We start from the raw sequence: 26,072 nt of genomic DNA, 5'->3' as shown, positions 1-26,072 counted from the left end.
ACAGCTGAGCCACCCAGGCGCCCCACCATAGCTGATTTTAAAAGCTGACTCGGCACTTTCTACTACTTCCTCTGAACTCAAGTAAACCTGACACCATCTCTAGCTCCTCATCTCCTCCTCCTCTTTCATGGCTCTTACCACTAGAACAGCAATCTGTTTCCCCGCATCTCTTGAATACCAAGATGGGAACAGTAAGGTACACCAACCATATGGCCTCCAGCCAGTTTCTTACATTTATACCAGGTGGTATTCAAACTGGGTCTCAAGTATACAATAGACATTTAAAAGCCCTAAGCCAAAATGACTATAGAATCCTCAGTTAAGCATGTAACCACAGAATGCTACCCAGGAATCTATTTGCCTTTCCAGATCCACTCACCATTCTTGCTCACCTTGCTTTGTGTACCAGGAAGCTGACCATGTAGAGTGCATGCACAGGCTCCCTTGCCCTCTGGCTTCCAGCTGGGTTTGGGTAACCAGATGTATACCAGCAGAAAATCAAAGGGCAGGAGGAGAAGGAGGTCAGAGTATTTATTTCCCTAGCTCCTGCCAAAACACCATGATTTGGCTGCATACTACTGCAGCCCACAGTTCCCTCCATATAGCTACTCTTAGACTCTGGTATTCTCTCTCAATACTTTGCCCTATTAGACCTAGAGGTGATGAAGTAATGTAGGCTCTGGAATTGCTGGCTATAGGGTACTCTGCTCTCTCACTGGTTTCCTTCAACCCATTTGTAAACAGTCTCTTTATTAAATCTTTCTCAAATTACTCAATTTGGATATTCCATCTGTTTCCTTTTAGGACCCTGAATAATGAACCAACCAGTCTACTTTGAAGACTCAGGTGGAAGATTTGATGGAGAAGGTCTTAAGAAAAAGTCTTCTTCAAAATTGGATTAAAAAAAACCTCACTGTGCAAAAATCCTCAAGGCCAAGTTTAACACAGAATTCTGTTCTATATCCATTTGTTTAACCTTTAACAGTGTCTTAAATCCTATCACATTTATGATTTCATTTGATTTTCCTCACAACTCTGTGAGCTGTAACAGGGAATGTGTTATTCTCTTTTAAAACTTAGAAACTGAGGCTCAGTCTTATTTCAACATTTCCTCTGTTGTTATCACCTTGCTTTTTGTTAAGCAGAACCAAATAACAAAAAACCTGAACACTGAAAGTATCCAAACCAGTGCTAACAGCTGAGTAAACACATAAAGCAGCCCTTTACAGGACCCTGTATCTTTTGTTTCTTTCTCTTCTGGAAAGAGAACAGTTCTAAGTTCTTAGACAACGGGTAATGTCCAGTCAGAGTAGAACATGTAAGGAACAAAGGTATCTGAACTATGACTTAAACAAGCTAGAGGAATATCTCTTATGTAATACTGGTGCTTACATAAACCAACCAGAGCAAGAGCCCTCAATTGAAGTATATGGGCAATTTTATGGTGGGCAGAGCCCTTTTAAGCACAGCCTTTCTAGGGAGCACACGCCCATGCCTGCAATCCTCGTAATAACCAACCATGTCACCAGTTTGTGGGTACATGTCAGTGTGGCAATAACTCATATGTACCAGGAAACATACAGCAAAAAGTTTCATAACTTCTTAGGACAGAAGAAGGATCTTTAAAGATTAAGCAGCTGAAGTAGGAACAGGACAGCTGACTGCTTGGGGAGAATATGTGTGGAACACAACTGAGCCCCCACTGAGTGTTATTCTGCATTACCAAATCCCTCCACTATTCAACTTGGCTGACGGATTACCTGTGTTCAGGAGAATATATGGCCCAGGAAGGAACTGCAAAGTGAATAAAAATAGCAGCATCATTAGAACTTCATGGCTTTCAGGGCACCCAGGTGGTTCAGTTGGTTAAGCATCTGACTTCGGCTCAGGTCATGATCTCACAGTTCGTGACTTCGAGCCCTGCTTCAGGTGAACAGGAGCCCCGCTTCTCTCTCTCTCTCTCTCTCTCTCTCTCTCTCTCTCTCTCTCTCTCCCCCCCCCCCCCCACTCTGTCCCTTGCCCACTTGCTCTCTCTCTCTCTCTCTCTCAAAAACAACTTCATGGCTTACAGAGAAATGTTATCTGCCTCTTCCACAAGAGAGAAAAGGGAGAGAAAAAAAACCAGGAAAGATAATGCCTGCCTATAGTTTGTTGTACCCTACCCCATCATTTACCATATGTTCATCATTTGACACAATTTCATTTTGGCCAGAAATAGATAAAAAACCCACAAGAAGTCAGGAAACACCAGCACTCCTCTTTTCCACCCTCACTCTACCTGTTCAAAGAATACACAGATTGGTAGACTGAAGATCTGGTCTTATTAAGACTCAAAGTCAGAAAGATTCTGCTCCTTTGGTCATTATAGAATTTTTTTTTTCCTTATAGAAAAGACAATAAATACTGGCAATACTACACACCTAAAGGAACTGGCCTAATCCAAGGATATGAAAGGTATGTATGCCTAGTCTATTTCCAGATCAAAATAAAATGTGTATGTGCAACCACCCAGCAATACATCAGGTATATAAAGTCCTATCCTTGTTCTAGTCTGCTTTTACAAGTCACAAAGAACTCACAAAGTTTGATATAATGTGCATACAACTATCTCTAAAAAGATACAAAAGAAACAGTTTATAATCCTGGCTACTAGGTAGAAGGGACTAGGTATATGTAGGATGGGGTGAAAACACAGGCTTTTTCTATGTGTGTTTCATTAATACCCATTTGAACATTTTGTTTTATCCCAAGGCCATACATCTATTATCTATTAAAAAACAAAAATCAGAGGATGTGGCTGGCTCAGTCACAGAGCATCTGACTCTTGATCTCAGGTTGAGTTCGAGCCCCACACTGGGTGTAGAGATTACTTTAAAGTAAGTAAATAAGGGGCAACTGGGTGGCTCAGTCAGTTGAGTGACCTGACTCTTAATTTTGGCTCAGGTCACAATCCCAGGGTGATGGGATCCAGCCCCATGTCGGGCTCCACACTGACTGAGTGTGGAGCCTACTCAGGATTCTCTCTCTCCCTCTGCCTCTCTCCCCAGCTTGCGTGTTCTCTAAAAATATAAATGTCTTTTAAAATCTGACATACTATTTTTTTTTTTAACTAGAATAGAGGGCCGCTTGGGTGGCTCAGTTGGTTGAGCATCTAACTCTTGATTTTGGTTCAGGTCATGATCCCAGAGTCGTGGGATCAAGCCCTGTGACAGGCTCAGCACTGAGCGTGGAGTCTGCTTCAGATTCTCTCTCCTAACAAAAACAAAACTAAATTAGTCCTTGGAAAAGTGTTAACCTACTTTATCAAACTCATGATCTAAATCTACAATTGGAATGGGGCAGAGGTTACAGGTAAGAGGTGGAAGTGAGGACTGACTGCCAAACTGAGCACTGAATACCAAAAATGGATTACAGTTCATCCTTAACAACATGGATTTGAACTGTACAGGTCCACTTATACGTGAATTTTTTTCAATACAGTATATTACTGTAAATGTATTTTTTCTTCCTTGTGATTTTAATAAGATTTTTCTCTTCCCTAGGTTATTGTGAGAATACAGTAATATGTAAAACATATGAAATATGTCTTAACAGTTATTGGTAAGGCTTCTGGTCAACAGTAGGCTATTAGTACTTAAGTTTCAGGGGAGTCAAAAGCTACACCTGGATCTATCAACTACACAGGGGTTCAGTGCCCCTAACCCTTGCATTGTTCAAGGGTTAACTGTATAAGCAAATCCAAAAAAAGGAAGAGAAAATTCTATCCAGTTCTTGGATAGTAATGTGGAAGATGATGTAAGAATTTCTACAAGGTCCAGTACCCACAGTCTCATAAATATGTACTATTTACATAACAGCTACAATATACTACATCTATAAAGAATATAAGAAAAGGCGTGGGGGGGGGAGGGGCGCACCTGGGTGGCTCAGTCAGTTAAGCACCCAACTTTGGCTCAGGTAATGATCTCACGATTCACGAGTTTGAGCACTGCATACGGTGAGCTCAAGCCCTGCTTCAGGTAAGCTTGAGCCAATGCTCTGGGCTCCACACTCTCTCTCTCCCCCTTGCGCTCTCTCGCTTTCTCGCTCTCTCTCTCTCAAAACTTAATTATTTATTTAGAATGGGGCACTTGTGGCTCAGTCAGTTAAGTTCCAACTCTTGATTTCAGCTCAGGTCATGATCTCAAGGTTGTGAAATCAAGTCCCTCTTCGGGCTCCACTCTAGGCATGGAGTCTGCTTAAGATTCTCTCTCCCTCTCCCCTGTTCTGTCTCTCTCTCTCTCTCTCTCTCTCTCTCTCTGTTATTCATAAATAAATAAATACATACATAGATACATACATACATATATACATAACACAAAATTCGGGATGCCTGGGTGGCTCAGTAGGTTGAGCGTCCAACTTCGGCTCAGGTTATGATCTCCCAGTTCATGGGTTTGAGCCCCACATTAGGCTCTGTGCTGACAGCTTGGAGCCTGGAGTCTGCTTTGGATTCTGTGTCTCCCTCTCTCTCTGCTGCTCACCTGCTCATGCTCTGTCTCTCTGTCTCTCTCTCTCAAAAATAAACAAACATTAAAAAAACTATAAAAAAAAAAAACTACTTTCTCAGCTCACCAATAAGAAGCAACTCCTCATGCACTCAAGTTTTATTATGAGATTGCAGCAATTCAGTCACATATTCAGACTCCACTTCTGATTCCAGTTCTCTTGCTATTTCCACCACATCTACAGTGACTTTCTCCACTGAGGTCTTGAGCCCTTCAATGTCATCCTTGAGGGTTGGAATCAACTTCTTCCAAACTCCTATTCATGTTGGTACTTTGACCTCTTCCCACGTATCATGAATGTGCCTAATAACATCTAGAATGGCGAATTCCAGTAAGGCTTTCAATTTACTTGTTCCAGATCCATCAGAGGAATCACTATCTATTGCAGCTATAACCTTTCAAAACGTAGTTCCCTTTTTTTTTCTTAATTTTTTTTAAGTTTACTTATTTTGAGAGAGAGAGAGACAGAGCACAAGTGGGGTAGGGGCAGAGACAGAGGGAGAGAGAACTCCAAGTAGACTCTGCACTGTCAGTACAGAGCCCAACGTGGGGCTTGAACTCACAAACTGTGAGATCATGACCTCAGCTGAGATCAAGAGTCAGAGGCTTAACAAACTGAGCCACGCAGGTGCCCCCAAAATGTAGTTCTTAAATAATAAGACTTAGAAGTCAAAATTCATCCTTGATCCATGGGTTGCAGAATGGATGTTGTGTTAGTAGGCATGAAAAAAAACATTATTCACATTGGATAGCTCCATCAGAGCTCTTGGATGATCAAGTACATTGTCAATGAGCAGCAATACTTTGAAAGCAATCTTTTTTCTAAGCAATAGGCTCAACAGTGGGCTTAAAATATATGGTAAACCATATTGTAAAACAGATGTGCTATCATCCAGGTACTGCTGTTTCATTCACAGACCACAGGCAGAGTAGACTCAGCACAATTCTTAAGGGCCCTAAGATTTTCAGAATGGTCAATGAGCATTGGCTTCAACTTCAAGTCACTAATTGCATTAGCCCTAACAAGACAGTCTGTCTTTTGAAGCTTCGACACTGACTTTTCCTCTCTAGCTACGGAAGTGCTAAAGAGCATCTTCTTCTCATAGAAGGCTGTTTCATCTACATTGAAAATCTGTTGTTTAGGGGCGCCTGGGTGGCTCAGTCAGTTAAGCGGCCGACTTCGGCTCAGGTCATGATCTCACGGTCCGTGAGTTCGAGCCCCGTGTCGGGCTCTGTGCTGACCGCTCAGAGCCTGGAGCCTGTTTCAGATTCTGTGTCTCCCTCTCTCTCTGGCCCTCCCCCATTGATGTTCTGTCTCTCTCTGTCTCAAAAATAAATAAACATTAAAAAAAATTTTTTTTTTTTAAAAAAAGAAAATCCATTGTTTAGTGTAGCCACCTTCATTTAACTCTCTTAGTGACATCTGGATAACTGGTTGCAGCTTCTATATCATCACTTCCTGGTTCACCTTGTACTTTTATGTTATGGAGGTGGCTTCTTTCCTTAAACCCTATGAGCCAACCTCTGCTAGCTTCAGACTTTTCTTCTTCAGCTTCCTCACCTCTCTCAGCCTTCACTGAATTGAAGAGATTTAGGCCCTTGCTCTGGATTAAGCTTTATATTAAGGGAATGTTGTGGCTGGTTTGATCTTCTGTCCAGACCATTCAAGCTTTCTCCATATCAGCAATAAGGCTGTTTCACTTTCTTATCGTTTGTGGGTTCATTGAAGTAGTGCTTTTACTTTCTTTCAAAAACTTTTCCTTTGCATTCAAAACTTGGCTGCTTGGTACAAGAGGCCTAGCTTTTAGCTTATTTCAACTTTTAATAGGTCTTCCACACTAAGCTTAATTATTTCTAGGTTTTGATGTAAAGCGAAAGACACTGAACCCTTCCTTTCACTTGAACACTTAGAGGCCACTGTAGGGTTACTAACTGGCCTAATTCAACATTGTGTCTCAAGGTATATGAAGGCCTGAGGAGAGGCAGAGAGATGGAGGAAACAGCCAATGAAGTGGTAAAATCACACACACTTACCACTCAAGTTCACCATCTTATATAAGTTCACAGCACCCCAAAACAATTACAATAGTAACATCAAAAATCACTGATCACACATTACCATAAATATAATAACAATTAAAAAGTCTGAGGGGCGCCTAGGTGGCTCAGTTGGTTAAGCGTCCGACATCAGCTGAGGTCATGATCTCATGGTTCGTGGGTTCCAGCCCCATGTTGGGCTCTGTGTTGACAGCTTGGAGCCTGGAGACTGTTTCAGATTCTGTGTCTCCCTCTCTCTCTGCCCCTCCCCTGCTCACACTCTGTCTCTCTCTCTCTCAAAAATAAACATTCTGGTTGGGGCGCCTGGGTGGCTCAGTCGCTTGAGGGTCCGGCTTCGGCTCAGGTCATGATCTCACAGTTTGTGGGTTCGAGCCCCGCATGGGGCTCTATGCTGACAGCTTAGAGCCTGGAGCCTGCTTTGAATTCTGTGTCTCCCTCTCTCTCTGTTCCTCCCCCGCTCATGTTCTCTCTCTCTTCTTCAAAAATAAAGACATTAAAAAAAATTTTTTTAAGAAAAAATACAAAATAAACATTCTGGGGCGTTTGGGTGGCTCAGTTGGTTGAGTGTCAAACTTCAGCTCAGGTCACGATCTCGAGGCTCGGGAGTTTGAGCCCCACAGTGGGTTCTGTGCTGACAGCTCAGAGCCTGGAGCCTGCTTCAGATTCTGTGTGTCCCTCGCTCTCTTCCCCTCCCCCACTCACACTCTGTCTCTCTCTCTCTCAAAAACAAACATTTAAAATAAATAAATATTTTAAAAATTTTTTTAAATAAGCATAAAAAAATTTTTTTTAAGTTTGAAATAGCACAAGGATTACCAAAATGTGACATGAAGTGTGCAAATGCTGTTGGAAAAATGGTGCCAATCAACTTGTTCAACACAGCGTTGCCACAAATCTTCAATATGTAAAAAAACACAATACCTGCAGAGCACAATAAAGTGAAGCACCATAAATGAAGTATGGCTATACACATTTAGCTTTGCTATTCCACACTGGTTAAGTTTTAAAGGGGTAAGTCACCAGATGGGGAAGTCTATAGCTTTCTATTTTTGTTTTGTTTCGTTTTGTTTAATCACTGCTGTATCCAGGTAGATAAATCTGTCTAATTCTGGGGTAGTAGTAGAAATCCACTGGCCCATAGATATAAGCTACCTCCTTGAATATTAGTTTTATTAGAAATAAAAGCAATACCTTTATTATTATCTCTCAAACTTTTTCTTATTTCTCACATGGAATGGAGGAAGAGGAATGCTTCAAAGTGAAATCCCTCAAACCGCAACAATCTCTGATAGCAAGGCAAGTACCATCTTTGGTAGTTGAAATGAGAGAGGGGATGGGTAAAGTGTTAGCATGCCTGGCTCTCCCAGTTTGTAAACCCTACAAATGTAAAATAATGATTTAATAATAATTCAACTTGGGTTAACAAAAAAAAAAATCATTTCTTTCCTTTTTTTTTCTTTTAACATTTATTTATTATTGAGAGACAGAGAGACAAAGAATGTGAGCAGGAGAGGTGCAGAGAGGAGGGGGAGACAGAATCCAAAGCAGGCTCCAGGCTCTGAGCTGTCAGCACAGAGCCTGATGTGGGGCTCGAACCCACAAACTGTGAGATCATAACCTGAGCTGAAGTTGGATGCTCAACCGACTGAGCCACACAGGCGCCCCATTTTCTTCCCCAATGTAAAGTTTTTATTTTATACGTAAGGAAAAATTTTTATACACATGTAAAAATTCAGTTTTTATATAGGCACTCAATTATTCACTATTCATTTAAGAATTAAGTAGGCAATGAATCATTGTTTACTAAGTGTCTTTTCAAAAGTATCTTTAACTATATGCCCCATTAACTAGCAGGAAGTGGTTAAAACACAGGCTCAAAAATCACAAAGACTTAAGTTTAATTCTTCTAGTGTTGCCATGTATTAGTTGTGTGACTTTGGATGTGTTGCTTAGCCTTACCTATAAAATGGGAACAGTAATAGCACCTATGCAACAGAATTGTTATGGAGATGAAAATAAATACATGTAAAGCTCTTATACTAGTGCCTGAAAAATTAAAAGAGTTCACATCCATTTATTCAACATACACTGAATGCCTGCTTTAGAGTACCAGGCTATGTCAAGTACTAAGGATGAAATGCTGAGCTAAATCAGAGATAGTCTTGGTACTAATGAAATTCAGCGTTTAGCAGGGATAGAGACATTAATCAAATAATCATAATGTAATTGCGTAATTACCCACTGTGATAAATGGGCTAGGAAAATAAAAGAACAGAAAGCTGTGACCTAATTTAGTTAGTGTGGTCAAAAAGGTGGCATTTAAGTGAAATTTCAAGGATGAGAAAAAACTAGCCATACAGAGAATGAAAGAGAGGATCATTTCAAAGAGAGGAAACTTGGGCAAAAGATATAAAGTGGGACATTCAAATGAACCTAAAAGGAACAGAAGGTCAGTAAAGCTAGAGTGTAATAAAGGATGGAGAGGGAGGCAGATCCTTCCAGCCTGTGCTGAAGTATTTGGCTTTCATTCTCAACACATTAGACAGTCAGTGAATAATTTTAAGTAAGAAAGAAGTTACAAGATCTGATGTAGGTTTTGAAAATATTACTGTGGCTAGTCTGGGAAGAACAAACTAAAGTGAGGCAGGAGTTGAAATATCCAAACAAGAAACAATGCAACCTATAACTAGAGAAACAGCAGTAAAGATGAAAAAAAAAGTGGAAAGATTTGAGATTTAATTTATAAGGCAGATCAACAGGACTTCTTTATAGATTGGATGTAAGAAAGGACAGTATCTAGCTTGAGTAACCAAACAGATGGTGGTATCATTTATAACACCATATAGAGATCAGGGGAGTGCAATTTGAGGACTACAAAGCAAGCGTTACATTTTAAATATGTTATTTGAGGGGTGCTTGGCTGGCTCAGTCAGTAGAACATTTGACTCGATCTCGGGGTCATGGGTTCGAGCCCCACATTGGATCTACAGTTTACTTTAAAAAAGTAGAGGGGCGGGGCGCCTGGGTGGCTCAGTCAGTTCAGTGTCCCACTTTGGCTCAGGTCATGATCTCACAATGTGAGTTCGAGCCCCGTGTCGGGGTCTGTGCTGACAGCTCAGAGCCTGGAGCCTGCTTTGGATTTTGTGTCTCCCCCACTCTCTGCCCCTCCCCTGCTCGTGCTCTGTCTCTCTTAAAAATAAACAAAGATTAAAGGGAAAAAAAAGAAGTCTTGCTACCTTTAATAAATTAATCAGTCAATAAATAAATAAATACCTCATTCTCTCTCTCCCTCCTCCTGCCCCTCCCCCCAACTCACATACTCTCTAACATAAAAAAGAACTTGAATAACTTATAAAATTTCCAGGAAAAAATATCTATTAGGCAGCTGGATACACAGTGGAGAGATGTGTCTAGCAATTATAATCTGTAAATCTATTAGCATACTAACAACTAAAATCTAGGGAAAAAAGTATATTTAAAGAGAAGGTAAGGTAGGAAGGCCTAAAGAATTCTAAATAATCAGGAATTGAACAGAATAACTGACAAGTAGACCAAAAGAGAAGGGCCAAAAGGGCATGACCCAAAAAGGTTGTGTAACCAGAGGCAAGGAAAGAGAGCGTTTCAAGAAATGGAGAATAGTCAACTCTAGCAAAGGCTGCCAAGAAGTTATGTAAGATGTAAACTAAAAAAAAAAGCTAGTTGGATCTGGCAACTTACAAGTACCTTATAGGCTAGACCAAACAAAAGAATCAATGAGCCTGAAGAGTGGTCCTTTGAAATTATCCAGTCAGAAGAAAAAAAGGAAAAGGAATGAAGAAAGTTAATGGGACTTAGGGACATGTTAACAGAAACAATTTATACATCCCTAGAATCCCAGAAGGAGGAGAGAAGGGGTAGAAAGCTTATTCAAAGAAACAATGACTAAGAACTTCCCAAACCTGGAGAGATATTTGGACATCCAATTCATGAAAGTAATAACTTACCACAAAATTTCAATCCTAAACAATCTTCTCCATGATAGATTATAATAAACTGTCTAAAATCAAAGACAAAGAATTTAATTTATTCAAAGTAATCTCTACCCCAATGTGGGGTTTGAACTCATGACCCTGAAATCAATAACTGCGTGCTCAAACTGAACCAGTCAGTTGCCTGACAAAGACAGAATTTTATTTATGCTTGTAAGTATTTATTTACTTATTTAGAGATAGACACAGAGAGAGAGAGAGACAGAGAGCGAGCAGGGGAAGGGCAGAGATAGGAGAGCTGTCAGTGCAGAGCCCAATGTGGAGTTTGAACTCACGAACCGTGAGATCATGACCTGAGCCGAAATCAAGAGTCAGATGCTTAACCAACCAAAAGAGAGGTGCCCCAAAGACAGAATTTTAAAATCAACAAGAAAGGATGTCTGGCTGGCTCAGTTGGAAGAGTGTGCAACTCTTGATCTCAAGGTCTTGAGTTCAAGCCCCACATTGGGGGTAGAGATTACTTAAGTAAATAAAACCTTAAAAATAAATAAATAAATAAATAAATAAATAAATAAATAAATAAATAAATAAAATCAACAAGAAAACAAATTCCCTCATACAAGGAAACCTCCAAAGGCTATCAGTGGATGTTTTAGCAGAAACCTTGCAGGCTAGAAGAGAATGGGATAATATAGTCAAAATGATGAAAGAAAAAAGAAAAACGCCAACCAAGAATAGTTTACCCAGAAAAATTGTTGTTCAGAAATGAAGGTCAGGAAGACTTTCCTTAACAAACAAAAACTAAGAAAATTCATCACCATTTGACCTGACTTACAAGAAATGATGAAAGAAGTTGGTGAAGCTGAAATGAAAGAATACTAACTGGCAACATGAAAACATATGAAAATATACAACACACTTGTAAAGGTAAACATATAATCAGATTCAGAATATTCTAATACTGTAACATAATGGTATTAACCACTTAACTCTAATATAAAAGTACTGAGGCACCTGGCTGGCTCAGTTGGTAGAGCATGCAACTCTTGATCTCGGGGGTCATGACTTCAAGCCACACATTGGGTGTAGAGCCTACTTTAAAAAAAAAAAAGAAAGAAAGTCCTGCAATAGCTATACTTAAAATAATTTGTCAATGGATATACAACATAAAAATATGTAAACTGTGATATGAAAACACAAAATGTCAGGGGGAGGTTAAAAGCGTAGATTTTGTATACAAAGACAAGTTACCAGTAATCAGTAATTATCAGAAAATCATCAATTCACAAAAAAAAGTCAGCAAAAGAGGAAGAAAAGAACTACAAGACAGCCAGAAATAGGGGTGCCTGGTCCTTGATCTTGATCCCAGGGTTGTGAGTTCAAGCCCCATTGGAGGGTAGAGTTTACTTAAGAAAAAAAAAAAAAAAGCCAGAAACAATTAACAAGATGCCAATAAGTCCTTACCTAGAAATTATCACTTTAAACGTGAATGGATTAAATTCTCCAGCCAAAATGCACAGTGGCTGAATGGATAAAAAAACAAGACCCAACTTAACATGTTACTTACAAAACACACATAAGAACAAAGTAAATGGTTGGAAAAAGATATTCCATGCAAATGGAAACCAAGAGTGCAAGATAACTATACTTACATCAGAAGAAATAGACTTTAAGTAAAAAACAAGAGACATAGATCATTATATAATGATAAAGCAGTCAATTCATCCAGAGAATATAGAAATTGTAAATACATATGCACCCAACATGAAAGTACTTAAATATATTAAGCAAATAATAACAGATCTGAAGGAAAAAACAGACAACAGTACACTAATAGTAGGGGACTTAAACACCCCACTTTCAAAAATGGATAGATCACCCAGCAGAAAATTAATATAGAAATGCAGGACTCAAAGTATACTTTAAACCAAATGGCCCTAAGAGACACATACAGGACATTCCAACCAACAGGAGAATACACATTCTTTTTGCAAGTGTACATGAACATTCTGCAGATTAGAGCATGTATTAAATCACAAAACAAGTCTTAGTAAATGAAAAATTACTAAGCCCATCAAGTATCTTTTCTGGCCAAAATGGTAAAAAGCTAGAATCAATAACAGAAGGAAAATTAGAAAATTCACAAAATGTGGAAATCAAACAATACACTCCTGAACAACCAATGGGTCAAAGAAGAAATTTTTACAATCCTGAAACAAAAAAAAATGGTAACACAACATACCAAAACTCATGATATGTAGCAAAAATATTGCAAAGAGGGAAGTTTATAGCAATAAATACTCACATTAAGAAAAAAATCGGGGCACCTGGGTGGCTCAGTCAGTTAAGCGTCCGACTGGCTCCGGTCATGATCTCGCAGTTTGTGAGTTCGAGCCCTGCATCTGGTTCTGTGCTGGAAGCTCAGAGCCTGGAGCCTGCTTCAGATTCTGTGTCTCCCTCTCTCTCTGCCCCTCCCCTGCTCACACTCTGTCTGTCTGTCTCTCTCTCAAAAATAAACATTAAAAAAAATTTTTTTAAAGAAAAAAAAAATCTTGGGGCAGCTGGGTGGCTCAGACAGTTGGGTGTCGGAATCTTAATTTCAGCTCATTATCTCACAGTTCATGAGACTGAGTCCTGTGTCAGGATCCACACGGACAGGATGGAGCCTGCTTGGGATTTTATCTCTCCTCTCTTTCTCTCTCTACCCCTCCTCCTGCTTGTACTCTCTCTCTCAAAAATAAATATTTAAAAATTTTTTCAAACAACCTCAAGGACCTTGAAAAAGAAGACCATATTAAGCCCAAAGTTAATAGAAAAAATGAGAGAACAAAGGTCAGAGAAGAAATAAATCAAACAGAGAATAGAAAAACAATAGAAAAGCTCAGTGAAACTAATCATTGGTTTTTTGAAAAGATAAACAATTGACAACACTTTAGCTAGACTTACAAAGAAAAAGAGAACTCAAAATTGTACAGAAGAGACATTACAACTGATACCACAGAAACATAAAGGATAAGAGATTGCCATGAATAATTATACACCACCACATTCGATAACCTAGAAGAAATAGATAAATTCATAGAAACTTATGCCTACCAAGTATTAATCATAAAAACAAACAGGGGCATCTGGGTGGCTCAGTCAGTTAAGCGTCCAACTCTTGATTTTGACTTAGGTCATGACCTCATGGTTCATGAGGTTGAGCCATGCATGTACTGACAGTGAAGACCCTGCTTGGGATACTCTCTCCCCCTCTCTTTCAGCCCTTCCCCTGCTCACGCTCATTCTCTCAAAAATAAATAAAACATTAAACAAACTACACAGAAAATCTGAACAGACGAGTAACAAGTGAGGAGCTTGAATCAGTAATCAAACACCTCCCAAGAAAGAAAAGCCCAGGACCAGACAGCTTCATGGGAGAATTCTACCAAACATTTAAAGAATTAACACCAGTTCTTCTCAAACTTTTCTAAAAACTAAAGAGGAGGAAACATTCCCAAATTCATTTTGTAAGGCCACCATTATCTTGATACCAAAGCCAGATGAGCACACTAAGAGAAAACAACAGACCAAAATTTCTGATGAATATAGATACAAAAATTCTCAACAAAATACTAGCAAAATAGGGCGCCTGGGTGGCTCAGTTGGTTAAGCGTCCGACTTCGGCTCAGGTCATGATCTAGTGGTTCGTGAGTTCAAGCCCTATGTCAGGCTCTGTGCTGACAGCTCAGAGCCTGGAGGCTGCTTCAGATTCTGTGTCTCCCTCTCTCTCTGCCCCTCCTCTGTTCACACTGTTTCTCTCTCTCAAAAATAAATAAACATTTTAAAAAATTAAAAAAAAATACTAGCAAAATAAATTCAACAGCACATTAAAAGGATCACATATCATAATGAAGTCAGATTTACCACTGGGATGAAAGGATGTTTTGACATACAGAAATCAATAAATGTGATACACCACAACAGAATGAAAGATAAAAATCATACATCTTAACAGATGCAGAAAAAGCAACTGACAAGATTCAATGTCCTTTCACTATAAAACTGCTCAACAAATTTGGTATAGAAGGAACATAATTCAACATACAAAGGCCATATACAACAAGCCCACAGCTAATATCATACTCAACAGCGAAAGGCTGAAAGCTTTTCCTCTAAAATCAGGAACAAGACAAGGATGCCCATTCTGACCACTCCTATTCAACACAGTACTAGAAGTTCTAGCTGTAGCAAGTAGGCTAGAAGAAATAAAGGCATCCAGGGTGGTAGCAGGTGCACCCTTAACATGCAGAATGACACCAGGGAGTTTCTGGACTTGTATTACCACAGAAATGCTCCGCCAACAACCATATCATCCACCAAGAACCACACATTCAAGGATGAGATGAACACGGCCAAGGTTGACAAGGTTCAACAGTCAGTTTAAAACCTACGCTATCTGTGGGACCATGTGCAAGATAGGCAAGCCAGATAACAGCATCCTCCGACTGGCCAAGGCCCATGGCCTCATTTCAAAGAACTTCTGGCAGGGGCACCTCAGTGGCTCAGTGAGAGGAGCATGTGACTCTTTATCTCAGGGTCGTGATTCAAGCCCCATGTGGGGTGAAGAAATTACTTTAATAAAAAAAATTAAAAAAAAAAGAGGATCACAGATGTGGAATATTTGTCATAAATAAATAGCAACTTGCCACCCAAAAAAAGAAAATAAAGGTATCCAAATCTGAAAGGAAGAAGTATAATTGCTGATAACATATCCTATATACAAAAAATGATAAACCTCTACCAAGAAAGTGTGAGGCCTAATAAACGAATTCAGTAAAGCTTCAGGATACAAAATCAACATTAATAAACCAGTTGTTTTTCTATATACTATCAATGAAATCAGTTACATCTCCATATAGTATCAGAAAGAAAACAATTCCATTAACGAAAGCATCAAAAACAATAAAATTCTTAAAAATAAGGAAGTGAAAGATCTATACACTGGAAACTACAAAACACTGATGGAAGAAATTGAAAGTGGAGTGCCTGGGTGGCTCAGTGGGTTAAGGGTTTCACTCTTGATTTCAGCTCAGGTCATGATCTCACGGTGCCTGAATTAGAGTCCAACGTTCAGTCTCTGGGCCATCAGCTTGAGATTCTCTCTCTCCCTCTCTCTCACTGCCCCACCCCCACTTGCATACGCCCACAACCCTCTCTCTGTCTCTCTCAAAAATAAATAAACCCTCAAGAAACTGGGATAGAAGGATCATACCTCATGATCATAAAAGCCATATACGCAAGACCCACCACTAATGTCCTCCTCAATGGGGAAAAACTGAGAGCTTTCTCCCTTAGGTCAAAAACACGACAGGGATGTCCATTCTCACCACTGTTATTCAACATAGTATTGGAAGTCCTAGCCTCAGCAATCAGAGAACACAAAAGAATAAAACACATCCAAATTGGCAAGGAAGAAGTAAAACTTTCACTCTTCGCAGATGACATAATACTCTATACAGAAAACCCAAAAGAGTCCACAAAAAACTGCTAGAACTGATCTATGAATTCAGCAAAGTCGCAGGATATAAAATCAATGTACAGAAATCTGTTGCATTCCTATACACCAATAATGAAGCAACAGAAAGAGAAATCAAGGAATCGATTCCATTTACTATTGCACCAAAACCCATAAAATACCTAGGAATAAATCTAACCAAAGAGGTGAAAAATCTATACACTGAAAACTATAGAAAGCTTAAGAAAGAAATTGAAGAAGACACAAAGAAATCCATGCTCCTGGATTGGAAGAACAAATATTGTTGAAATGTTGATACTACCTAAAGCAATCTACATATTCAATGCAATCCCTATCAAAATAACACCAGCATTCTTCACAGAGCTAGAACAAACAATCCTAAAATTTGTATGGAACCAGAAAAGACCCCGAATAGCCAAAGCAATCTTGAAAAAGAAAACCGAAGCTGAAGGCATCACAATCCCGGACTTCAATCTGTATTACAAAGTTGTAATCATCGAGACAGTATGGTACTGACACAAAAACAGACACTCAGATCAATGGAACAGAAGAGAGGACCCAGAAATGGACCCACAAACGTATGGCCAACTAATCTTAGACAAAGCAGGAAAGACTATCCAATGGAATAAAGACGGTCTCTTCGGCAAATGGTGCTGGGAAGACTTGACAGCGACGTGCAGAAAAATGAACCTGGACCACTTTCTTACACCATACACAAAAATAAGCTCAAAATGGATGAAAGACCTAAATGTAAGACAGGAAGCCATCAAAATCCGAGAGGAGAAAACAGGCAACAACCTCTCTGACCTTGGCTGCAGCAACTTCTTAGTCAACACATCTCCGGAGGCAAGGGAAACAAAAGCAAAAATGAACTATTGGAACCTCATCGAAAGAAAAAGCTACCCCCCAAAACACATAAAATAAATAAAAAAAAACACAATAAAATAAAAATAAAAATAAAATATAAATAAATAAAAAGTTTCCAGGGGTGCCTGAGTGGCTCAGTCAGTTAAGCGTCCAACTTCGGCTCAGGTCATGATCTTGCGGTTCGTGGGTTTGAGCTCCACATCGAGCTCTGTGCTGACAGCTCAGAGCCTGGAGCCTGCTTCAGATTCTGTGTATCCCTCTCTCTCTGCCCCTCCCCCACTCACACTCTGTCTCTCTCAAAAATAAATATTAAAAAAATAAAAATACATAAATAATAAAAAGCTTCTGCACAGCAAAGGAAACAATCAGCAAAACTAAAAGGCAACCAACAGGGGCATCTGGGTGGCTCAGTCGGTTAAGCATCCGACTTCAGCTCAGGTCATGATCTCGCAGTCCGTGAGTTTGAGCCCCGTGTTGGGCTCTGTGCTGACTGCTCAGAGCCTGGAGCCTGTTTCAGATTCTGTGTCTCCCTCTCTCTCTGACCCTCCCCCGTTCATGTTCTGTCTCTCTCTGTCTCAAAAATAAATAAACGTTAAAAAAAAATTAAAAAAAAAAAAAGGCAACCAACAGAATGGGAGAAGATATTTGCAAATGACACATCAGATAAAGGGTTAGTATCCAAAATCTATAAACAACTTATCAAACTCAACACCCAAAAACCAAATAATCCAGTGAAGAAATGGGCAAAAGACATGAATAGACACTTCTTCAAAGAAGACATCCAAATGGCTAACAAACACACGAGAAAATGCTCAACATCACTCATCATCAGGGAAATACAAATCAAAACCACAATGAGACACCACCTCCCACCTGTCAGAATGGCTAAAATGAACAAGTCAGGCAATGATAGACGTTGGTGAAGATGTGGAGAAAGGGGAACCCTTTTGCCCTGCTGGTGGGAATGCAGACTGGTGCAGTCGCTCTGGAAAACCGTATGGAGGTTCCTCAAAAAACTAAAAGTAGAACTACCCTACAACCCAGCAATTGCACTTGTAGGTATTTATCCAAACGATACTGGTGTGCTGTCTCGAAGGGGCACATGCACCCCAATGTTGATAGCAGCACTATCAACAATAGCCAAGGTATGGAAAGAGCCCAAATGTCCATCGACAGATGAATGGATAAAGAAGATGTGGTGTGTGTGTGTATGTGTGTGTATATGTGTGTGTGTGTGTGTGTATATGTATATGTATATATACACACACACACACACACATATATATATACATACCAAGAATAGTACTCAGCAATAAAAAAGAATGAATCTTGCCATTTGCAACAATGTGAATAGAACTAGAGTGTATTATGCTAAGTGAAATTAGTCAGAGAAAGACAAATATATGACTTCACTCATATGTGGAATTTGAGATACAAGACAGATGAACATAAGGAAGGGAAGCAAAAATAATATAAAAACAAGGAGGGGGGCAAAACATAAGAGACTCTTAAATATAGAGAACTGATGGCTGCTGGAGGGGTTGTGGGTGGGGGGATGGTCTGTCTAAATAGGCAAGGGGCATTAAGGAAGTCACTTAGGAAGGAAGATGAGCACCGGGTGTTATTTGCAGGGGATGAATCACTGAATTCTACTTTTTTTTTTTTTTTTAAATGTTTATGTATTTTTAAAAGAGACAGACAGAGAGCAAGCAAGGGAGGGACAGAAAGAGAAACAGAGACACAGAATCCAAAGCAGGCTCCAGGCTCTGAGCTGTCAGCACAGGACCCAACTTGGGGCTCCAACTCACAGACCATGAGATCATGACCTGAGCCAAAGTCAGACGCTTAACCAACTGAGCCACCCAGGCACCCCTGATTCTACTCCTGAAATCATTATTGCACTATATGCTAATTTTGATGTAAATTAAAAAAAAAAAAATTTTTTTTTTAATTAAATTTTAAAAGAGTACCTGGTTGGCTCAGTCAGTAAAGTATGCAACCCTTGATCTCAGGGTTGTAAGTTCAAGCCCCATGATGGCACAGAGCTTACTTAAAAAATAATAATAATAAAATTTTAACTAAAAAATTTAAAAAGCAGACACAGACCAATGGAAACAGAATCAAGAACCTAGAAATAAATCCACATATACACTGGCAACTCAAATTTGATAACGGAACCAAGAACATTCAATGAGGAAAGAACAGTCCCATCAATAAATGGTAACAGTAAAACTGTATATCTACACACAAAAGAATGAAATTGCACCCCTATATTAACCACTCACAAAAATTAATTTGAAATGGATTAAAGACTTAAATGTAAGATCCAAAACCATAAAACTCCTAGAAGAAAACAGTGAAAAAGCCCCTTCACATTGATCTAGTTGATGTTGTTTTTTTGGATATGACACCAAAAGTGCAAGCAACAAAAGCAAAAAATCAATATTGGGGCTATACCAAACGAAAAAGTTCTGCACAGCAAAAGAAACAATCAACAAAATGAAAAGGAAACCTACAGAATTAAAGAAAATTTTGCAAACCATATAGCTAATGAGGGGTCAAAAAACCAGAATATATAAGGAACTAATATAAATGGATAGCAAAAAAAAAAAAAAAAAAAAAATTAAAAAATGAGCAGATGCCTGGGTGGCTCAGTAGGTTGAGCATCCAACTTCAGCTCAGGTCATGATCTTCCGTTGCAGTTTGTGAGTTTGAGCCCCACATCAGGCTCGCTGCTGTCAACACAGAGCCTGCTTCGGATCCTCTGTCCCCTTCTCTCTGCCCCTCTCCCGCTCATGTTCTCTCTCTCTCTCTCTCTCTCAAAAATAAATAAACATTTTTTAAAAATGGGCAGAAAACCTGAATAGACATTTTCCCAAAGAATACATACAAATAGCCAATAGCTAAGTGAAAAAGTGCTCAATGTCACTAATCCTTAGGGAAACACAAATCAAAACCATAATGAGATATCACCTCACATCTGTTTTATTGTCATAAAAACAAGAGATAACAAATGCTGGAAAGGGTGTGGAGAAAAGAGAATCCTAGTGTACCATTAGTAGGAATGTAAATTGGTGCAGCCACTATGGAAAAGAGTATGGAGTATGGAGGTACCTCAGAAAACTAAAAATAGAACTCCATTAGATCCAGCAATCCCACTTCTGGGTGTAGATACATGGGAGATAAAATCACTTTCTCAAAGAGTATCTTGAGTCCCATGTTCACTGCCACATTATTCACAAGCGCCAAGACATGGAACCAATCTAAGTGTCTACTGATGGATGAATAAAGAAAATGTTGTATATACATACAAACAAATATTATTCAGTCATAAAAAGAAGGAAATTTTCCTATTGGTGACAACACGGATGGACATGGAGGGCATTACACTAAGTGAAAGAAGTCAGAGAAAGACAAATACTGTATGATCTCATTTACACGTGGGATCAAAAACCATCAAACTCATAGAAACAGAGAATAGAATGGTGGTTGCCAAGGGTTAAGGGGTAAGGAAAATAGGGAGATGTTGGTCAAAGGGTACAAACTTCCAATTATAAGAGGAGTAAGTTCCAGGGATCTAATGTACAGCACTGTGATTAATTATGGTTAATACCACGGTAACGTATACTTTAAAGCTGCTACGACAGTAGAGGTTTAATGTGCTCACCAACAACAAAGAGGTAACTATTTGAGGTGAAGGATATGTTATCTGACCTTAAAGTGGTAAACCTTTTGCAATACAGATGTATATTAAATCATCACATTTTACACATTAAACTTACAGAATGTTATATGTCAATTATGTCTCAATAAAGCTGGGGTGGGGAAATTGGGATGGGGGGGAAATACCTGATGACTATGATGATTTCTCTTAGTGGGCTAGTAGGGGCAGAAGCCAGACTGGAGGGGGATGAAGAATGAATAGAAGATTTTGAACTGAATATATGTAATTACCTCTATAGCTTCCCAAATCCCACTAAAATCATAAAAGTTTTAGAAAGACACAGGAGTGTCTGACTGGCTCAGTCAAAAGAGCATGCGACTCTTGATCTTGGGGTGGTGAGTTCAAGCCCCACACTGCGTTTACACCCAGTAAAAAAATATAAATAAATAAATGAAAACTTTAATTTAAAAAAAAAATAGGAGGGGCACTGGGGTGGCTCAGTCAGTTAAGCGACCGACGCTCTTGGGTTTCGGCTCAGGTCATAATCTCACAGTTTGCAAGTTTGAGCCCAGCATCTATCAGTGAGAAGCCCACTTGGGATTCTCTCTCTCTCCCTCTCTCTCTCTGCCCATCCCCCCACCTCATTTTCTATCTCTCAAAATAACTTAAAAAAAAAAAAAAAAAGGAGCACCTGAGTGACTCAGTCCGATAAGTCACTGACTCTTCATTTCAACTTGGGTCATGATCTCACAGTTTTTGAGATGGAGCCCCGTATCAGGCTCTGCACTGACAGCACAGAGCCTGCTCGGGATCCTCTCTCTCTCTCTGCCCTTCCCTTGTTCACATTCTTTCTCTCTCTCAAAAAAAAATTTTTTTAATTAAAAAAAATAAAAAATAAATTAATAGGAGTGCCTGGGTAGCTCAGTCAGTTAAGCACCCAACTCCTGATTTCAGCTCAGGTCTTGATTTCAGATCTTACAAACTGTAACATCGAGCCCCCGCTTAGGATACTCTCTCCCTGTTCCTCTCTGCCCCACCGCCCCCCGCCTCTATGGTTGCAAGCACACTCTCTCTCTCTCTCAAAATACATACATAAAATAATAAATAAATAAATAAATAAAGCATTAAAAAGGGCTTTTTTGATAAAAGAAGTAATAGTTGGGGTGTCTGGCCGGCTCAGTGAGTGGTAGAACATGTGACTCTTAATCTTAGGGTCATGAGTTCAAGTTCCATGTTGGGCATAGAGTTTACTTAAAAAAAAAAAAAGAAAAAGAAAAGAATAGGCCATTTACATCCTAACGTGATTATAAATATTACGCATTCTCAAAAGAATCCAATGAAGTATATCAGTACTTTAGATGAAAAACTCAAGGTCTTAGAGAGCCTAAGAAACTTGGAACTAGCACCCAGCTAGCAAACTGACAAAGTCACAATTAAATTCAGCTCTAACTCCATATTACACAATTTGTATAGAATACAATGCTGCCTTCCTTTGTTTAACCTTAGTTTAATGCCTAACATTAGCTTAATTACATTTATTAGGGTAGATTTTTTTCAGGATCTACGAGTAGGCTTTAGAAGCTATTATCAGGAGGCGCCTGGGTGCCTTAGTCGGTTAAGCGTCCAACTTTGGTTCAGATCATGATCTCACGGTCTGGGGTTCAAGACCCACATCGGGCTCTGTGCTGACAGCTCAGAGCCTGGAGCCTGTTTCAGATTCTGTGTCTCCCTCTCTCTTTCTCTGTCTCTCCCCTGCTTACACTCTATCTCTCTCAAAAATAAATAAGCATTAAAAAAAATTAAAATCAGGTGTTTTGGGGGATAATAAACTGAATGATGGGGCATAATAAACTGAATGACACCCTATCTACCTTTACAGAGTTTACACTCCAGCAATGAAAATAAGACAATCACCTAAAGGATTCAAAAACAACACAAAATTACATAAATTGCCGTATACGAAATACAAAATTTTATAGAGGCTCAGAAAAAAAAAAAAGTCCTCTTTGGGGGTGGGAGGTAGAGGGATTAGGAGATGCTTTATAGAAGAGGTAACTTTTCAGCTGAACTTAAAGAGATAGATAGGGTTTTAAAGGACAGTTTTATTTGAGCTACTGAACAGCCTCAGTCATGCTGTAGCCCCAGGGCCTAGCACACTGGAGCAGTTTAATGAATGTGGGTGGAGTGAACAAATGAACAGAAAGGCCATTCCAAAAGGAAGGGACAACAACAAAGGATCAGAGGCTGAATACATGAGGCACAACAAAAATAAAAGGATCACAAAGAAGGAACACAAATAGGCACATACATATTTAGAAAATAAGAATCAAGTACCTCGCCATGATTCTTTTTACATTTTGGCTCCCATATCTCCCATCTTTAAGAAAATTCTCTCAATATCACCCCCATCCTGTTTCTGCCTTTATCTCATTTCTCTATTCCTTATCTTTTTAAAATAATGATTTTATTGACATATAATTTATACACCATGTAATTAGCCCACTTAAAGTATAAATTCAATGGTATTTAGATCACACTTTCACAACCATTACCACAATCAATTTTAGAACATTTTCATTACCCCAAAAGGAAACCCAATACCCGTCACTCCCCATTTACCCCCAACCATCACCCTCCCCCCTGGACCTAGGCAACCATTAATCCACCTTCTGTCTTCATAGATTTGCCTGTTCAGGACATTTCATATAAATGGAAGCATAAAATATGTGGGCTTTCGTGAGTGGCATCTTTGACCTAGCAAAATATTTTTCAAGGTTCATCCATTTTGTAGAATGTATCAGTACCCTATTCCTTGTTACTGATGAATAAAATTCCAACAACATTTTATTTATTTATCTGTTCATCAGTTGGTAGATATCTGGCTTGCTTCTACCTTCAATGTTGCTATGAACACTGGTGTACAGTTTTTATGTGGACATGTTTTAATTTCTCTTGAGTATATACCTAGGAGTGTGCTTAACCTTTTAAGGAACCACCAAACTCTTTTCCAAAGAAGTTGCACCATTTAACATTCCCACATGCAGTGTATGAAGAGTCCAATACTCCATGTTATTACCTGTCATTTTGATTACAACCATCCTAGTGGGTACAAAGTGGTATCTCATTGTGGTTTTGATTTACATTTCTTTAAATTTTTTTTTTTAACGTTTATTTATTTTTGAGACAGAGAGAGACAGAGCATGAACGGGGGAGGAGCAGAGAGAGAGGGAGACACAGAATCAGAAACAGGCTCCAGGCTCTGAGCCATCAGCCCAGAGCCCGTCGCGGGGCTGGAACTCACGGACCGCGAGATCGTGACCTGAGCTGAAGTCGGACGCTTAACCGACTGCGCCACCCAGGGGCCCCTTGATTTACATTTCTTGATAGCTAATAATGCTGAACACCTTGTTCATGGTTATTTGTAGGTCTTCTTTGAAGAAATGCCTATTCATATCTTGCCCATTTCTTAATTGGGTTCTGCTCTCCATCTTAAAGTTCTTAAATTTTTTTTTTAATGTTTATTTTTGACAGAGAGAGAGAGAGAGAGACAGAGTATGCGTGGGGGAGGGGCAGAGAGAGAAGGAGACACAGAATCCAAAGCAGGCTCAAGGCTCTGAGCTGTCAGCACAGAGCCCGACGTGGAGTTTGAACTCACAGACCGCGAGATCATGACCTGAGCCAAAGTCGGAAGTTCAACCGACTGAGCCACCCAAGCGCCCTGACTCCATCTTAAAGTTCTTCAACGATTACTCTATACACACCATGTATACTACATTACCTTTTACAATCATCAACCCACTCCAACCTTGCTTTTGCTCCCCACTCTGAAACTGCTCGTCAAAATTATCAACCACCTCTGCAGTGACAAAATCAACGGCTCATCTTCAGTCCTCATCTTCCAGGATAAAACTCTATGGTTTGCACATATGTATTTTAATTCCATCTGACCTCTTATTTTCATCTATATTTTATCATCCTGTTTCTTGTATTTTCTTACTGCATATTTTCTTATGGAATTAAAATGTAAACTAAAGGGTATATCCAGAGAATTGCAAGTAAAACAACTGGGTGGGGCAGAGTGAAGGTAGTGGAATCAAGGCGGGGAGGTGGGGAAGATAAGAAAAGGCTGGATAAATAGTGAGTATTGGGCTACAGATTTGGACTTTGTTTGGCAGGTAATACGTAGCCATTAAAGGTTTTTATACAAGAAATGCTCAGCACTAGACCCTTGGGATGTTGGAAGACTATATCAGCAGCAAGTATAAAATTATTTAGAGGGTGGAGAAACAGGAGGCAAGGAGATCATGTAGGATACGTATTACAGTAGAAAAGATAATCAGTGTAGTAGTGCTCAAAATGTAAAGGAGGAATCAACAGAGAGACATTACCACTAAACTCTAACCGAGTCCACTTTATTACCAGTAACAGAATAGCCGCCCCCAGACAAGAGATGTTAGACCTAAACATTCTTAGTCCTCAGTTCTACTAAGTTTGATTTGATAGAAACTAGATGAATATGTAGTAAACACACAATTATCTTTCCCTGTTGTAAATACATAAACAATTATAGTATTGCTTCTCTCCTGAGTAAACAAAAATTTCAAGTAACTCATGCTTCTCAGAGTGAAGATCTGACAATGCCCAGCAGTCAGTTCTACTCTCATCATTACTTCCAGCCCCCCGTACTGATCTTCAATAAGTTAAGATCAAGAGGAAATAGAAATTTATGCAAAATAGGCTGGGGAAGGCAAGTTATCCCAAGTTAAACACAATCTCCTTTCTTTTTTTTTTCCACAGGAAATAGTTGTTGATGCTCTGAGGAGTTAAATTATAATAACACATGCCAGGAAGATGATGTCAGGGAAGGCGTGGTTAGGCCCTTTACAAGTCTGAGATTCCTACAGTTCCAAACATTGCCTCTTTCAATCTCACCTATACTCAAAATCTCTCTACTGAGCTACTCTTTCTAACACTGAAGAAAAGAGTTGAGATCCTAGAACTCTGATCTTTTTACCTTAAAACAATAAAAAAAAAAAAGTTTTAATGAACCAAAGAGTAAGTGAAGGCCATTAAAACAGCTGTTTTTAAAACATGTACTACATTGTTTTGTAGAATCGGTCTTTGAAATCCACATTCCCCCCTTCTGTGACTATTTTAATTCTAGAGAAAAGAATGAATATTCAACACTACATCTTGAGAAAGAATCTGTCTTTATTAGGAGTTATACATTCCTTGACTGTATTCCTTTTTTACCATAACCAAAAAAGAGTAAGAAAACTACTGTCATAGACTCCTCAGGTAACAAAGTCCCTGACAAATGAAGTACATGAATATGTTTCAAAATAAAACAAACCTACTTGTTAAGGTCAAGTAAATAAAATTAATACACTTTCAAGCAAGTCACAACACTAAGTAAAAATGGCTTTTCTGAGCTCACTGGCAATTATTCT

The 26,072-nt window shown here is 39.2% G+C and overlaps 1 protein-coding gene across 5 annotated transcripts in view; it reads right to left on the bottom strand.

Moving 5' to 3' along the window:
• The window catches only part of RBMS2 (RNA binding motif single stranded interacting protein 2), a 73,238-nt gene that overhangs the window by 42,873 nt on the left and 4,293 nt on the right, over positions 1-26,072 (bottom strand). The window contains exon 1 of one of the 5 annotated variants that reach the window (XM_030322938.2): positions 1,761-1,853. The exons of the other annotated variants lie outside the window; for them this stretch is intronic. The gene's annotated coding sequence lies outside the window, so the exon portion shown is untranslated. Of the gene's footprint in view, positions 1-1,760; positions 1,854-26,072 lie in introns of those variants that run through there. 5 annotated transcript variants of the gene reach the window in all.

Source organism: Lynx canadensis, chromosome B4, assembly GCF_007474595.2.
Source record: "Lynx canadensis isolate LIC74 chromosome B4, mLynCan4.pri.v2, whole genome shotgun sequence".
Taxonomy (NCBI): domain Eukaryota; kingdom Metazoa; phylum Chordata; class Mammalia; order Carnivora; family Felidae; genus Lynx; species Lynx canadensis.
Note: the sequence above shows the minus strand (reverse complement) of the source record. Positions and strands in the feature narration are given on the sequence as shown.